The sequence below is a fragment of the Protopterus annectens genome, chromosome 4.part0, assembly GCF_019279795.1.
Source record: "Protopterus annectens isolate FY-2018-M chromosome 4.part0, PAN1.0, whole genome shotgun sequence".
NCBI lineage: Eukaryota > Metazoa > Chordata > Ceratodontiformes > Protopteridae > Protopterus > Protopterus annectens.
Window position 1 is genome coordinate 1,548,244,567 of NC_056733.1, and position 18,236 is coordinate 1,548,262,802.

Below are 18,236 nucleotides of genomic sequence, written 5' to 3' on the forward strand. Positions count from 1 at the left end.
ATTTCTTTCATACAGACTTGCATACACACGAAGCCCCTCCACACACACTGAGCATTTGCAGGATTCAAACTCCTATCTAACTCTGTTATGAAAGTTGAGATGGTCGCATTAGCGGATCGCATTATTCACATTACTGGGAGGTTTTCCTTCTCCTGCTGTACTTATAGGGTGCTGACATCATCAGTGTTTAGAAAGGGGAATGTGCATCCTGTAGTGTGATCTCCTAGTTGCCAAAAGGGATATTTCTTTCATAGAGACTTGCACACACACTAACCCTTTTTACACACACTGAGCATTTGCAGGATTCAAACCCCTACCTAACTATGTTATGACACTTGAGACAGACGCATTAGCGGAGTGCGCTATTCGCATCACTGGGAAGTTTCTCTTCTCCTGCTGTACTTATAGGGTGCTGGCATCATCAGTGTTTAGAAAGGGGAATGTGCATCCTGTAGTGTGTTCTCCTAGTTGCCAAAAGGGACACTTCCCTCACACAGACTTTCACACACACCCACTGAGCATTTGCAGGATTCAAACCCCTACCGAACTATATTATGACACTTGACAGAGATGCATTAGCAGAGTGCGCTATTCAAATTACTGGGCAACTGCTCTGCACCTGCAGTATTTATAGGGTGCTGACATCATTATTTCTACAGAGGTATGTACATCTAGTACTACCTGTCAGGTGGGGGATAGCATATATATGCATTAGCAGCCACCTACGTCAGGGTCAGATATGCACATCGCACTGGCAGGTTATGTTTTATACCATGCTTCGTGACCACAGGACCTGTAACACACAACACAACCAGTCCTGACCACCCCTCCCACATCCAGGACACACACTTTGCTTCCCTGGGAACAGTGCCAAGATATGCAGGTGTTCACATACACCATTCCAGTTGTTAACGTCAGGTACAGGCATATTGTGTGTGGGAACTACTCAGGCCTCTACAACATTACCCGACAGCCACTACAATTTGTGAGTCCATGTGCTATGGCAGAACCACTCACCACAGCCACAAGGGGGAATACATATTGCACCTGACCATCTACAACATGGGTACTCACTGTTCCACACCAGAGGTAGACAACCATTGTTGATATCTGACTATACCCACCTTCCCCTGGCCATCCATATCCCATCCCCACCCCCAGGCAAGGTTGTCACTGCAAACAAACTGTATTTATCAAAAGCAGTCTTTACACTTGTGAAGACTGGGGTTGAAGACTTCAAAGGACCCATGCTGGGGGAGTATACAGGACACTCTGCATAATCCTTGACAATTGCATTCTATGAGCATGTGGAAGGTTTGCATTGATCATGCTATCCCAAATATACCCATGACTGCTCCACAACAGGACACCTGTCAGATGTACACCAGCCATATATGAGCTGTCCAACAGACAGAGTGAGCTAATACATTGCAGAGCAGTAGCCCACAGAGGGAGGACATCTCTGAACAGTACCGGCACGACACTTCAATCCCTCATAATCATCATGACACAGTGTTGACAGTGAAATTGTCCAGACAATGCAGATACGGCTCCCCTCAGTCTGTTAATGATGCCCACTTACTGTTAGAGGTCCTCAGCAACCCTCTTCCAGCACACACCAACAACATGACTGTGGCTTAGCAAATTCAAACCCTGGGATCTCCACTGTGTCCCTGCTTGACAAAGGCACAGCACACTAGCCTCACACGGTGCCTTATGTGACCTACTTTACAGTGGCACAGTAGCCTACTGTACTGGGGAGGCAGACGCCAAGCACACTCTGGCTAAGCTGTCATTCCCTAGGGCAAACAGCCTAGTGTTGACCTCTACACCCATATGTTTAATTGTCAGATGCACATTATTTGTTGCTGATAGACTGTTTGCAGGTCTTTATTGCCATAGCATTCCCTGTTTGTATGAACAACTTGTGTATCTGTGGAAGATGTTTGCATATGGGAGGGATCCACTATATCATGTATGTCTCTGTAGTCATTTAACTGTGTGCACTGGGAAGATTGCTCTAATGTGGTTGGTTCATGGAATAACACATACAAATACCAGATATGTGTGGCCAACTGCTAAACTGAGATTTGGCGTAAGTGTGTGAGCATGCCCAGTTCAGCCTTCCCATGGCATATTGTCTGACATATGTCTCATTTATCAAAGTGTGCGAGCATGCCCAGTGTGAGCTTTCCATATGTTGAACTCTGCAGCCCACCACATTTGTGGATGAGTGTGAACTTCAACAAATATCTCCCGTTTATGGTTGTGTGTTGTGTGTCATGTTGTGTAGTTACTGTCCAACTGCTTTGTGTGTGAACACAACAGGGATTATACTGTGCCTGCAGGGTTTGCATGGGATACTTTGCATACAGTTGTCAACATCCTTTCATACTGACCTAACACTGTAGTACCTTATAGTGTACTGTTTCAGTACTTTCACTGTGGTGGACAGTATCCTGGGCTTTAGTCCTATCACTGCTTTACAGTTCCATAGTGAGCACAACAGCCTGGTTAGGGGCCAGTTGTGCACATCTGACCATGTTGCATTATGTTCAGATATGAACTACTTAAACCAGGCTTGTCCAACATTGGTAGTATATTCCACAACATAGGTGTACATTTGCAAACACTAGCGATGTGCCTTAGGCCATTTCTAATGCTAGTCAGAGAGTGTGTTTGTCCTTCAACACACATTGTAAGTGGAGTTTGCCATTACATATGTCATGGTTAGTATACTGTGCCTCCGTCTACTTGTGACGTAACAGTGATACCCAGGGTAAACCTACCATCTCCCATCCACTCATCAAGATTCCTCTTGAGGAGAATCGATGAGTGACTCTATGGATAACCTGTACTGGGAGTTTACTCATGAGTGGGAGTGGCTTCTGTGTTATGGATCATGCAGTACAGCTTGTCCTATGTATGTCAGTGCTGGGGTTCAGGTCTCTCATGTGCATAGCTCACTGCCATTCAGATTGTACAAGATGCAGCATGTTTATTGATTCCAGCTTGGACATGGCTTTATACATCAGGCACAGCTTGCCTCTGGGTGGGCAGTATGGCAGTGTGTGTAGCTGCAGTTTGTTTAATCAGGCAACACATGGCATCTGTTCGAGCTCTTTGATACTCCTGGTGAGGTACTGTTGGGGACTTTACAGTTGATGGAGGTGTCTGCTGAGGTACATCCCACAGGGGCTATTGTAGTCAATTGTAACGCTGATGAAGGATGACTGCAGAGCCACAATGACCTTCCCTTATCTAGATCTGACAACCTTCATGATTAGGTGGGTATATGGTATGTTTCTGTAAACAGTACAGCCACATGTTTGTCCAATGCAGGATATCTATCACCTTGTGTCCCCAGGTCTCTCATTACATGTTAAGTATGTAATGGGTTAACACCTATGTGGTAATTGGTGGGCACTTACTGTATATCCACGGGGGTTGACTATACACTTTTCTGCAATTAGCTTGCTGACATGGCTATGGCACCAGTTGTCTGTTTCTATGTGGCCCTTTTGTGGGATGCTTGTATCAGCTGGAGGGTCAGATATGGTGGGCAGTTTGTAGTCCTCTGCAAACATGTTCACACACAGTCCTTCCATGTTGGCCTGTACCTATGGGTCATATCTACCAAATGAGGGAGGTCCCAGGACCAAGCCTTGTGGGATGCCAGTTATATCTGGTTTGTAGTCTAACATGGATGCAGCATGTCTGGCCATGTCAGTACTGTCCTTGGTCTGGTTTGCAACCCCTCTACTGACATAGGGGTTTATATTTAAGCTGGTGAGCATATCTATAATGAACACATAGGGTATTGTATGGAAGCCTTTGCAAGGTCCAGCTACACTGTGTGGTCCACATTGCCCTCATCAATGACCTTAATGACTGTTTCAATGAGTCAAACATGTTTAGGGGCTGGATCTGCACTTAAGAAAGACACACTGGGTAGGGTCCGGTGTCAGTAGGTCCCCAATATCTTTATGTCTGTGGTACATGCTGATCTTTTACATAGCTGTGCAGACCAAGCTTCTCAGGATTTTGGGGTGGTAGTTTTCAGTATCCATTCAGGCAACACCTTTGTTGAGAATGACCACTGTTGTTGTACACTGCTCTTTGGGCACATATCCTGTGGTAAGGCTGACATTGAGCAGTAGTGTGATTCGGCATTCCATTCTTCTTGTAGTCCATGTTGGACTCAGCCCAGGACACCATCTTATACCATTGCTGCTATGTGTTTTGCTTTGTAGATGCTGGCTGTTACCTCAGCATCTGCAATGTCAGGGGGCCAGCAGTCTGCTGGGATAGATATTTTGCCTTCTGGGGGGAGGGGGGGTTTGCACTGCACCTGTCAGGATGTATGTTGGCAATATGTGTGTGTGTTTGGTATGTTGTTTGTAATATTTGTGTGATTCAGAGCATATCTGTGAATTCCCAACACAGTTCCTACCATCAGCTGAGGAAGCCTTGGGAGTATCCTTAGTGTCCTGTACAATTTGTATCTTCATAGGTTCATAGGTTCATACTAAACTATCCACCCTAGGGCATTTGTAAGCCTAGCCAGTGTGTGTGGCTTTTGTCACCCCTTGCTATGTGAATATTATGGCCATTTATGATTTGCTTTGCTGTGCCTCTGTCTGGACGTGACACAGTGAAGACCCCCAGTGTACATCTACGATCATCCATCCACTTGGCAAGATTCCTGTTGAAGAGTGTCAGTGAGGGGCTCTGCCTAACATGGAGTGGGATTCTGTTCCAGGGTGTGGGGAGCCCCTGGGTTATGTATCTGTCCCTCCATCACATCCTATTTCATTATGTGTTGAGGTTGACATCTCTCACTCTCACAGCTCTGATGGCTTTGAGTTTTCTGGGGTGGAGCATGTCCATTACTCCTGTGTTGGACATGGCCTTGTACAACATACATACAATGCCTCTGTGTAGGCAGTATGTGACTGCATTCAGCTGGGGTGTCTACAGCCAGGCAGCATATGACATATATTTGAGACCCTTTATCCTCTTGGTGAGGTACCTTTGAGGTCTTTCTAACTGCTTCAGGTGTCAGGTAAGGTATATCCCAAATGAGACATTGTACTAGATTATGGGTCTGATAAGAGAACAGTATAGGGGCACAATGACCTCTGTTGACGTAGATGTGAATCCTTTCATGATACGGTGTCCAATATAGACAGTCTTCCTAGCCACATTGGCAATGTGAGTGTCATATAACAGGTTACTGTCCACTTGTGTCCCTAGGTCCCTGATTACTCCTTCCATACATAATGGTTTACCACCTATGTGGTAATTTGTGAGTACCTTGTTTGGTATTTGGTGGGACATTCATACTGTCCAGTGTCTTCAGGACGGCTAGGTGGGGTTCCTGTGTGTGAGAGTGTGGTCTGTAGCATGCTACAGACTGTACAGCAGTCTTGCCTATGGTTAGTTGCACATGGGTGGACTCCAATGCCTTGTGCATTGTCAGTTACCTGGACATATGGGTGTCTGTACTGAATATGGATACTCACCCTCCTTTTATGTTTTGTTCCAGGTTTTGGGGCCATAACGCATGATATGTGGTATAACCTGGTAGTGCTGGTGTGCTGTCAGGAGGCTTACAGCAGGTTTCTGTCACTGCACAGACATCAATGTTCTCCATACTGGGGAGGGCCTCGGGAGCATGCATATTGAGGTTTACACATCTGGCATTGGTCAGCATTTCCCTTATGTTTCTTTCCACTTATGTTTTCTAGGGTGGTGGGTTAGTCTTTTCAGCCTTGCCTATGAAAGGCTCTATGGAGGTGGCAAAAGCCTTATCCAATATCCAGACGCCCAGGGGTAACAGGTGCAAGCCATCCCTGGAACAGCTGCGTGGCTTGTCAAGCATGACATCCCAAGCAGACAGACATTGGATCCCCTTGGAATGACACCAGTAATTGTGCCACTTGTTATAACTGATCATTCTGTGTTTGTACTGTGGCATCATTCTTGGTGAGGGTAGGATGCTGCAAACGGTCAGTGTCATACCGGCCTGGACTACATAATCGGAGAGCTCATCTATGTCTCTTTTCATGTAGTCCGGGGAGGTACATCTCAGGTCATTCACACCAGCATGGACTATGACTGCATCATATTTCTACTTGCTTTGGGGTGACCTGCATACTTGTGTTATGTGGCATATTGTAGCAGCCTACAGGCAGCTTACTGTACCCTTTCCCTTGTTCAGTCTGGTGTGCAGGACAGCAATGTGTCTCACTATGGAGTCACCTATTACAACTCTATCAGGAATGTTGTTTCTCCTTCTGGCCTGTGACTGTTTGGCACACCAGTTTTGTGTACTATGTGTTGCATGTGCTATGTCTGGAGGTTGTTTGATTGGGTGTCTGCTTTGGAGGCCTCTGTTGGTGTGGTGTGTTTGTAATTTGGGCCTCTGGGAATGCTTTTCTGTGTTTATGTATTTGGTTTGCAGTTGTCATAGGTCTATGTGGGACTGGGTTTGTGGTGTGTGTGGTTACCTTCTCCTCCTGACTAGTTTTGGGACTACTGAGTTGAGGGAGGTCAGCCTCCAGTTTGGATAAATGGTTGCATCTCTCACATATATTTGTATTTCTTGGGGCGAGTTGAGGGTTGTCTGTGTACTTGGGGCAGGTGTAACATTGTCTCAAGATTCACAGATTCAACTTGTTGTAGCTGGCCTTAGTGGATTGTATGTGTGGACATATTTTATTGCCATACTACTGATCAGTGATTACTTCTTTTTTTATGTTTGCTCTATCATGTAGTAGCTTCCTCATTCTCTTGCATGGTTTGGTAATGGCTGGAGTCCGCCATGCCAGATGCCTGTGTGTATGGCATTGTGTCTTGTTTTAATTTAGGATTGCATAATCCAAGCATTCCTGGCAGCGTTCATGGAATGCCTGTATAACAGGTTCTGAGGTGTGGCCCATATTTAGCACCTGCACAGGGCCTTTAATGGATTACACATCAGTTTGGAGGAATGCAACTTTTGCTTTACACATGTTTTTCACTGTGGTTTTCTGGCCAGGGACTGTGGTCAGGATGTGTATATCCAGTGTGATTACTCTATGGTCTGGTCTTACCAGTGAGCAATGCACTTCTCATCTTGCCATCCAGTACCCATGTTGCTGATTATCACATCCAGTATGCTTACCCCTCTTGTGGGAGTGGTACATTGTTCCTGGGCATTTTGGTTTATGGATTCTATGAACTTTTGTCCTACAATGTTTGAGCTAGTATAATGCTCCCAGTCTATGTCTGGGTATTTTCAGTCACCCAATATAATGTGGTTTGGAGGACTTGATATATTCATGTATTTCAACATAGGCCAGGTGCAGTTCCTGGTGTTGTGATGGTAGTCTGTAGCAGGCTATAAACTGGGAGGCAGTTTTGGTCACTGTTACTTGACCATGGCTAGTCCATGCTGCTACTTGTTGTGGTACCAACATGGGGGTGTGGTTATCCTTGACAATTATTGCTAGTCACCCTCCTTTTGTAGCTTGTTCCATTTTTTGAGGCTGTACAGCACAGTATGAGGTGTAACCCGGTAGTGTTAGGGTGCTGTTGTGAGCCTTGACCCAGTTTTTTGTTACAGCACAGATATCAACATTCTTCATACTGGGTGAGTTTAGACTGCATGCATCTTGCTGTTTAGACTTCTGGCATTGGTTAGCATTACATCTAGGTTCTTATCCCTTCTGATACCTATGGAGGTAGGTTTGTGTTTTGAGCCTTACCTATTCAGGGCACGCTGTGGGTAACAACAGCCTTTGCCAGTATCCATATGGCCTGCACTGATAGGTGCCAGTCCTAGCAGGTGGAGCATCATGTCATGCTCAGCATGTCATCCCAGGTTGGCACACATTGGATCCCCTTTGACTAACTGCAATACTTCAGCCAATTATTGCAATTGATCATCTCATTGTCATATTGTGGCATGATGCTTGGTGAGGGTAGGATGTTAGTCACGGTCCTCAGGTGTGCATATAGTACATGGTGTTACATTACTTAACACATGGCATTCATGCCTCAGGTGGTGCTGCAGGACTGCCTCTGTCGGACGCACATATTACACTCCCTGTACATGTTTGTGAGCAGGTCATGTCATTTTAGGCATCCCTGTTATTATTTAAGTGAATCAGAGGGGGTATCATTCCCAGGGTTCCTACTGAGCCAGTGTATGTGCTATGCGTTGCCTCTTTGCCAAGGCCAGGGCATACTGGGCACGCCTCCTTCTGCCTACTGGGGCAGGCTCAGGTTGTTCCTCCTCCGAGTTATGCTCTGCCTGTGATGGCCTTTGCAATGGTGGGGGGCTGTTTGGCCCAGCCCTATGCTGGTCCTGCTGCAGCTGTTTTCACAAGATCATATTATGTAGCATAGCACATACCATGACAATTTGGGTACATGTAGTTGGTGTGTATTGCAAGGCTCCACCAGATGTGTCCAGACACCGGAACCATGACTTGAGCAGCCCAAACACATGCTCTATTACATTACGTGTTTGTGCGTGTGCCTCATTATGGCATTCCTGTTCAGGTGTGTGTGCGTTTCTGATGGGTGTCATCAGCCACGGCTCCAGTGCATAACCTGCATCCCCCACTAGGTGTCCGTGTGGGATGTCCCCATTGGCAAATGTCTGGTACAGCTGCGTCAAATGCCAGATGTGGGAATCATGGTAGCTCCCAGGGCAGCCAGCACACACATTCATTATTATGCCCTGGGCATCACACACGACCTGGCATTTGATGGAGGGGAAGCCCTTGCGGTTAATGTAGGCCCTACCCCACTCACCGGCTGGTGCTTTGATGCGTATGTGCGTGCAGTCTATTGCACCCACTACTTCAGGGTATTCTGCTATTTGCTGGAAGAGACGCATATTGCTGGCCAATACCTCACGGGCATTGGGGAAATATACATGATCACTGACATGTGCTGACATGGCATCCAGGAACTGGTGCAGTACCCTGGAGGCTGATGCCTGTGATATCCCCATCATATCATCAGTTGGTCTTTGGAAGGTACCTGTTGCTAGTATTCTTAGGCCAACACATACCTTGGTTTCCGCTGGGATGGGTTCCCCTCTGTTGGTTCTGTGTGTGAGGTGTGGCCTGCACAGCTCAACTATTTGCTGCAGGAGCTCTCTGTCCACTCTATAGCACTCTACTATCTCCAGCTCATGTAACCCGTGGTAAGTGACCCTGGGCCTGTACACTCTTCTCCGTCTCCTCACTGTGGGTTGTCTGGCACCATCTGCATTGTCACCACCCTCAGCAAGTCGCCTATGTCTCATTATGACAGCTATGGCAGCCCCTAACATTTCTGCTCTGAGTTTAGCTTTTTCAGTTTTCACTTCTAATAGCTTACTCCTGTCTTGCAGTGTCTCTTGAGAGAAACATCCTGCACTGCTGTTTGCAGAGTTTTAAGTGCTGGGCTGGGCTACTATTCTGCCTGTGTAATTGCCTGCTTCTAATTGTTTTCACCTGCTAGCTCCAGCAGTATTCCCTGCTAGCTTCCTACAAATTCTGTTGCTTCCTTTTTCCTTTCTGTTTCCTCAGGGGGGAGCAGTGTGCATACCAGCAGAAACACACTCACAGTGGCTTACATGCGCGCACACATGCTTACATGGTTCAGAATCTGCTTATTCGGGTTAAAACGCGCGCACACCAGTGCAAACAGTCTTACAAGTCTACCAACAGGCTCCTACATGCTCAGTCTGCCCTACACGTGCGCACACCAGTGCAAACAGTGTTAAACATCTCCTAACACGCTCCCACATGCTCAGTCTGCCTTACACGTGCGCACACTGTCCTACTCATGCTTCATGGTGCGCACACGTGCGCATGCACGCCCAGCAAGAAACTTTGGTGTAGGCAACAGTGTACACCTTCCATTTCTTGACTTCCCCATGCTTATGTTGTGGCACTCCTCTTTCCATGATACGTGTCTGACATCTGTCATGTAACACTGACCTCCAATGAACTGCATTTCTTTCTGCCATTCCCCCCTGTAATGTCACCTATCTCCTACTCTGTTCCTCCCCCTTATGTAACTCTTACACTACTCAGAATGTGCTCATTTGCTATGTGACAGTGGAATTCAGTATCCTAACACTCATTTGCATCACATTGCCTACTAATGCTTAGTTACATGTCTTAGACTCAGCTTCCCCCCTTAGCAACCACTAAACGGTGGCCATGTTGTTTTTGGTCTGCTGGTCCCTGCATTGCAAACCCATGTATTGCATAAAACCCACATTTGTGGGTTTATAACCTTTATTTTTATGTTTTATACAGCACAGCCCGTTTATTTTTTTAATATTTGCATCGGGGTACCTTGCCAATGGCCACATATTTGGCCATTGGCATGCTGCCTGACACATATGCACCCTTTATTTGGAGCTGACATGGCTCCATTGTGGTTTTTGCAGAAACGTACTCAGTTGTCAACTGAGTACATTTCTGCAGCTAAAACGGCACTTACACAGGCTGCTTTGGGCTTCCTGGATCGCTAATCTACCTCATTTGCATGCTATTCAGCTGCAAGTGAGTTGATTAGCATATCCACGCCCACTCCGTGTAAGAGACGTTTTTGCTGGTCTCTTACACGGACTTTAGGGCTGTTCCTGGATCGCGAAGGCTGCATGGAGTCTTACACTACTCTTAGACTCCGTGCAAGCCTTCGTGAATCCTGCCCTATGTCTTTGTAACTTGAGAGGAAAACAGAGCACTCAGAGGAAACCCACATGAATACAGGGAGGACATGCAGACTCTGCACAGAAGACACCCCACCATCGAACCGGAGAATCTCTTGCTGTGAGGAGACAATGCTACCGCTGCAACACTGCGCCTTCCATTATTATTATTATTATTTTCAATTTAAATTGTATGCAGCCACCAGTCTGTTCATAGCTTATAATGGCTAGGTTATCTGCTTTAAAATATAAATGACATTATCATTAAAATTACCTATAACCGCCAGTCACATTACAAATAAAGAAGAATAAGGATCCATTTTAGTTCCTTAGACTTTTGTATGCTAGCTTACAGCAGGAAGCAGATATGGACTGGGCAATATATTAGAGCAAGAAGCTGATATGGACTGGGCAATATCCCAGTGCTAAGTGGTGCAGCGGTTACATTGCCACCTCACAGCAAGAGGTTCTCCGGCTCAATTCTCTGCTTGAGTGCCCTCAGTGTGGAGTCTGCATGTTCTCTCTGCATTCTTGTGAGTTTCCTGCAGGTGCTCCGGTTTCCTCCCACATTACAAAGACATGCACATGGAACATTTCCTCCCAGGGCCTCTGCTGAAAATTGGCTTCATTCCAAGTTGGACTTTCCCAGTAAACAAATGATAAATAAATAAATTAGATAGGTGGAGTGCTGTGCTTCAGGCTAAGTGAAAGTTTTTATGCAACCATTCATCAAATTAATTATGGCTTGCTTTCCGAATGTTTTAAGTCTGAATAATTCCCTAAGACTTTAAACACACCACTAAGTTGCAAAGCATAATTTCATGTGTGCATGTTGTATTTTATGTATAGCCTTGTCTAATACTATAACATTCACATGTTGTAATACTTTATATATATATATATATATATATATATATATATATATATATATATATATATATATATATATATATATATATATATATATATATATATATATATATATATATATATAAATACACACATACATATATGTATATATATATATATATATATATATATAAATGAGTCCCCTACAGAATTTTGAAGATTAAAACTTCAAAATTCATATCATCGAAGATCATATGATTGAAGATTTAAAACTACGAAATCCTAAACGGAGATCAGCATACAGCGTGGAATGGGAGATTTCCCTTTTTCTCGCTGTAGTGCAATCTCAGACTTGGTATATTTAAGTAGCATGGGGTGTGGGGGTGCAAGGGGGCTTGTCCCCCTGTAAAAACATGTTTTGTGATGTGTTGCCTGCTTTTTTTTGGGGGGGTGGGTTCTTAATTTTGAGATTCCAAGATCTCGAGGTTCTGAACTGAATATTCTGAACCTTGAGATTTTGGTATTTCGAAATTAAGAAATGAATCCATATGTATATATATATATATATATATATATATCTATATATATATATATATATATATATATATATATATATATATATATATATATATATATATATATATATATATATATATATATATATATATATATATATATATATATATATATATATATATATATATATATATATATATATATATATATATATATATATATATCTTGCAAAAAAATGTTTTGTGATGCGTTGCCTGCTTTTTTTTTTGGGGGGGGGTTCTTAATTTAGAGATTCCAAGATCTTGAGGATCTGAATTCAATATTCTGAACGAACCTCGGGATTTTGGTATTTCGAAATTAAGATGTGAATCATTACGGGCGAGCATATTTACGCGGAAGTGCTTTTCACTCAAGAAGCACTTTCGCATAAGTATGCCTGTTGTGGAAGTCGTACTGCGGTGCAGATAAGGGAAAATTCCCTTTCCCCCACTGTAGTGCGATCTCAGAGTTAGAGTATTTAAGTAGGGGGGTGTGGGGAGCACAGACCCCCACATGGGGGTGCAGGGAGGCTTGCCCCCCTGCAAAAACTTTAATTTAGTGTTTTTTTTTTTTTTGTGGAACACACTTTAACGAAAGCGCTTTTTCGATGAAAGCGCTTTCGTTAAAGTGTGTTCAGTAGGAATGGATTTGGACTTTTGATCCTTCGATCAAAGTCCTAGATCCATATATATATATATATATATATATATATATATATATATATATATATATATATATATATATCTATATATATATATGTATATATATATATATATATGTATATATATAATAGATATCAATATAGATAGATCTATATACTTCTCTGTATACATGTATCCACACATGCATTCATCTATGTATGTACACATGTGAGTGTGTGTGTCTGTGAATGGTAGAGGAATAAAAATATCTTGATTGTCAGTGTCACATTATTGCATTCTCTGGGTTTTGTACCATGGAAAAAGAAAATACCAGGTGTGTCTTACTACTTATGTAAGATCAGGTTGCAATATCCATCCACCTATATATCCATATATTATCTGTTTTTTCTATTTTTGAACATTGGGTCAGGGTGTCACTTTAACAGTGACAATCATCCTGAGACAGTTTTTCCGACCATCAGGAGGCTAGCTCTACTGCAGTGGCTCTTCCATGCATAAATATGTACTCACACCTATGGGTAATTCTGAGTGTATGAGGACCCAGTTTTAAGTTTTTTTTTTCTTTTCTTGACAAGGTTCCTGAAGACCCTAGGGAGAGCATGGGAAAATCTTGTTAAATATAAGGAAATTATCTGGCAATTAATATTGAATGCTACAGTCCCACCTGGTCTGAATGAATATTTTTCTATTTAATGTGTCCTAAAAATGTGGTTAACAAAACTTTAATAAGTTATCTTACTATATTACTGTATCTTAAGTTTTGTATGGTCATTTTTTTGTGTGATTAATTTTTGAGGTTTTAACAGTGTTTTATAATGATTGTGTTTTATGTCCTAGTTGATCCTTGTTTTTATCAATTTTACAGGAATTTTTTATCTGTTAATTATTCATAATTTCGATTGTCTGATTGGTGTAAGATTTCCTATATGGATTTTTTTTTCTATTGGCTGTTGTTCATGTGTTTTTCATATATATATATATATATATATATATATATATATATATATATATATATATATATCTATATATATATATATATATATATATATATATATATATATAGATATATAGATATATAAATGTGACTCTTCATAGGTTCATAGGTTCATACTAGGCTATCTGCCCTAGGGCATTTATAAGCCTAGCCAAAATGTGTTTGGTTTTCGCCACCCATTTTAAATTTATTTTGCTATGCCCTTTTTCGAAGTTAGTATACTGTGCCTCTGTCTAACAGTGACACAGAAGTGATACCCGGGGTAAACCTACGATCTCCCATCCACTCATCAAGATTCCTCTTGAAGAGAGTCAATGAGGGACTCTGCCTAACCTGGACTGGGATTTTTTTCCAGAGTGAAGGGAGCCTCTGGGTTATGAATCTGTCCCTCCAGCATGTCCTATTTATTTCAGTGCTGAGGTTCAAGTCTCTTGAGCGCGTAGCTCGATGGGATTTGGATTTTCTGAGGTGCAGCATGTCCATTAATTCCGGGTTGGACATGGCTTTATCGTCAGGCACAGATCGCCTCTGAACAGGTGGTATGCCACTGAGTAGAGCTGGAGTTTCTTTAACCGGCAGCATATGGCATCTGTTTGAGCCCTTTGATCCTCTTGGTGAGGTACTTTTGGGGTCTTTCCAGTTGCTGCAGGTGTCTGGTAAGGTACATCCCAAAAGGGGCATTGTACTCAATTATGGGCCTGATGAGGGATGAGTAAAGAGGCACGATGACCTCCCCTGATCTAGATGTGAATCCCTTCATGATTAGGTGGGCTATATAAAATGTTTTTCTACCCACTTTGGCCACGTGGTTGTCAAATGAGAGATTGCTATCAACTTGGGTCCCCAGGTCCCTAATTACTTCTTCTGTACTTAATGGATTACCACCTATGTGGTAATTTGTGGGCACTTGGTTTTGGCCAAAGGGGATGACTATACACTTTTTGGCATTTAGCTTGAGGCCATGGCTCTGGCACCAGTTGTCTGTTTCTATGAGGCCCTTTTGGAGGATGCTTGTGTCAGCTGGAGAGTCGATTATGGTGTCCAGTTTGCAGTCATCTGCGAACTTGGTCAGCCACAGTCCTTCTGTGTTGATCTGTACCTCCGAGAAATATATACCGAACAAGGGAGGTCCCAGGACCAAGCCTTGTTGGACACCACTTGTAACTGGTTTGGAGTCTGACAAGGCTCCAGCAATTCTAACCATGTGGGTTCTGTCCTTGAGCCAGTTTGCAATCCATCTAGTGACATAGGGGTTTATATTTAAGCTGGTGAGCTTATTTATAATGCCCGAGTGGGGTATTGTATCAAAGGCTTTTGCGAGGTCCAGGTAGGCTGTGTGGACCACCTTCCCCTCGTCAGTGGCCTTGGTGACTGATTCAAAGAAATCAACCAGGTCTTATGCTTTTATCTTTAGTTCTGATGAAGTCCTTGGTTCAGGATGAAAGCACTAAACTAACATTGCCAATAAATTTATGAATTTGTATGACCAGGTTCTCATTGTGTTTTTCATCTTCTGCTTTGCTTTTGTTTGGCCTATTATTGAGTGTCAAATCCACCTACAGCATGTCTCTGGAATATGGGAGGATGCTGCAGCAACCAGAGAAAGCCTGTGTGAACACAGGGACAGCATGCACAATTATTATTTCAGGTAGTCACTTCCCAAACCTTATTCTGTCCATGCTTATTCTCATAAAAGGGGGCCAAACAGTACCTGTTGAGACTGCATTTCTTGAATAGGGGAGTTCCTAGGCTTTTAACGCACCTGGAACAACCTATATGGTATGCTGATGAGGCCATCACTATAGTTTTCATTTGAATGGGAGAAGAATGACACTGAATTATCACAGATGCTAATGTACCTCATGCTGTAACTGAATGGTGCATCCACTTAGATATTACCAAGCACAAATCTGTAAAAGAAAATTGTCATCTAAAATAATAAAACCTCATTGATAACTCAAAGCTCCAAATGGGTGAATTAATGTGCAGGGAAATCCTGGTAGAAAACAAGAGCACAGGAGCTCCGGCTCACATCATGAAATTAATCTGTTAGTAGAAAAAAAAGAAAAACTTTAATTCCAGCATCATTTTTTTCACTTACTAACTCAGCATCGGAGCTACTTTTTTCACTAATATGAAAAGAGTTTTTTGTTTGCACTTCATGGCTGGGGACGCTATTTCTTCTTACTGCTCTTTCGTTATTCATCAACAAAAAGCTATATATTATTTAAATATATATACTTCACATATTATCTGTTTGGAGAATGAAACATTAAAATACACTGTTTCCACTATTTAATTAATATATAGCACTGCTTATTTTAAAAAACTAAAACAGAAAACATTTTAAAATACAGACTCTGACTATGTGTGTGTGTGTGTGTGTGTGTGTGTGTGTGTGTGTGTGTGTGTGTGTGTGGTGGGAGTGTGTGCACACATGTGGTTTTGCATGAGTGTGTCAGTGTTTGAAAGTGTCTTTGTTTATTGGATCACAGCATCATAGGATTTACAAAGCAACTAAGCCTCAAGGTCATTTTTAACGTTTCACTACCCACCCTTAGGCCTTGCAATTCTTTGTAAGAAGGACCAGGCCAGTAATGCAAGAGGAATTTATGCGCACCCATCTGGTTGTCCAGCTCCTTTTTAAAGGCAAGCAGTGTACCATGTTAGCAGTGTACCATGTTATTTAACTTGGAGAGGAAGTGTGTTCCAGGAAAGGTGTAGGTGCTATGTAACAAATCAAACCCTATTTTTTGTCTAATTTATTTGTTGGAGTAGACTGTAAATCTCTGACCCTAGTGTTAGTTGAAATGTTTGATTTTTTTGAGGTATAACATTTCTTGGACTATTAGATTCCTTAAAGTCTTGTATACAAGACACAGGTCACCCCTAAGCAGTCTATATGAAACTGAGTATAGGCATAAAGCTTCCAGTCTTTCTTTGCAGTTTAGATCTTTTAAGCTATTGATCTTTTTAGTTAGAAATCTCTGAGGGTTTTCCAGTTGTTTGATATAGTTAGTAAAGTGCATCCCAAAGGGGAGTTGTAGTGAATGTCCATTTTAATGAATGTGAAATATAAAGTGGTGATTCTGCTGAAATATCTTTTGCTATAAGGTGTGCAAGGTTAAAGGATTTCAAAAATACCTTTGTAATGTGATTGTTAAAAGTAAGTGAGCTCTCTACTCAAGTGCTCAGGTTTCTTGTGACTTTTGCATTTTTAAGTGATGTGTTATGTATGGTACAAGGTACAGCTTGGGCCTTGGGGTGCTTACCTAATGCATTAATGTTGCCCCTTTTGTTGTTGAGCTTGAGCAAGTTTTTATTATTGTTATTAACAGGTATAAGTTCCTGCTGTAGTGCCTATATGTCAGAGGGAACTTGACATTAATTCCCATCTTATAATCATCTGTGAACTTAATTAATCAATGATCCTAATTTGGCAAGTGGAAATCTGAAAAGATTATGCTGAACAGTAGAGTTCTAGCACAGATCCTGGCAAATCTCTACTGGTCACCCACATACTGTCTTTGTTTCTGCTGCTAATTTTTATGGTGTGAGTCCTGTCACTTAGCCAATTTGTTTTCCATGTAACCTTCAACTTGCTTATTATATTTAGATGTGGTACAGTAACAGGTACCTAGACAAAAGTTATGCCATGCTGATAGCTTGTCTATAGTCTGCAGCCTAAGTAATCCTGTCAGAGAAGTTCATAGGATTCATTATGCATGCTTGAGAATGCCAAACTGCTGGAGGTCAAGTATAATAAAATGTTTTGAATCAGTGTCAAGGAGATTGTGTGTGAGGAACTAATCTGCATCAAAATCTTAAGCATGCCATTTATTATAGTAAAAATGCTAAAATAAGTATCCAAAAATAACACGTTTTTGTCAGTACAGTAGTGCTTTCCAACATAGGAGGTGTTACTGGGAAATAATAGACCTCGCAGGAGGACCGAGGTGATTATTTGACTGCATTGCTCTTCCTGTTGGACATTACTGTCAACTATAAATATGCAGATATGATATTAGGGGTCTATATTAAATCAGCAAATGCTTAAAAAAGCAAACACTGATTTATCAACCCCATGTAAGCGAAAGCTTACAATCCCGAACACATAGAACAGCGATTTTTCCAAAAAAGAAAAAAAAAACACAAAAACTTTAAAACATTACATAAAGTGGGGGGCTTCACCCCCACACCCCCTGACATGGGGGACAGTGCCCCCCATACCCCTTACTTAAATATACCAACTCCGAGATCGCACTACAGTGACAAAAACAGCAAAATAACAAAGGCGACCAAGCGATTTCTTTCCCAGGGAAAGAATTCACTTAAATGCCGTTTCAGTATTTTGCCTTTTTGTGCTTTCAAGTTCGATTAAGACACATCTGAAAGTATGCGTCTTCGATCATATAATAGGGAACCAATATTAGCAGTAACATTTAAATAAATTAATATTACAGCTAAGATG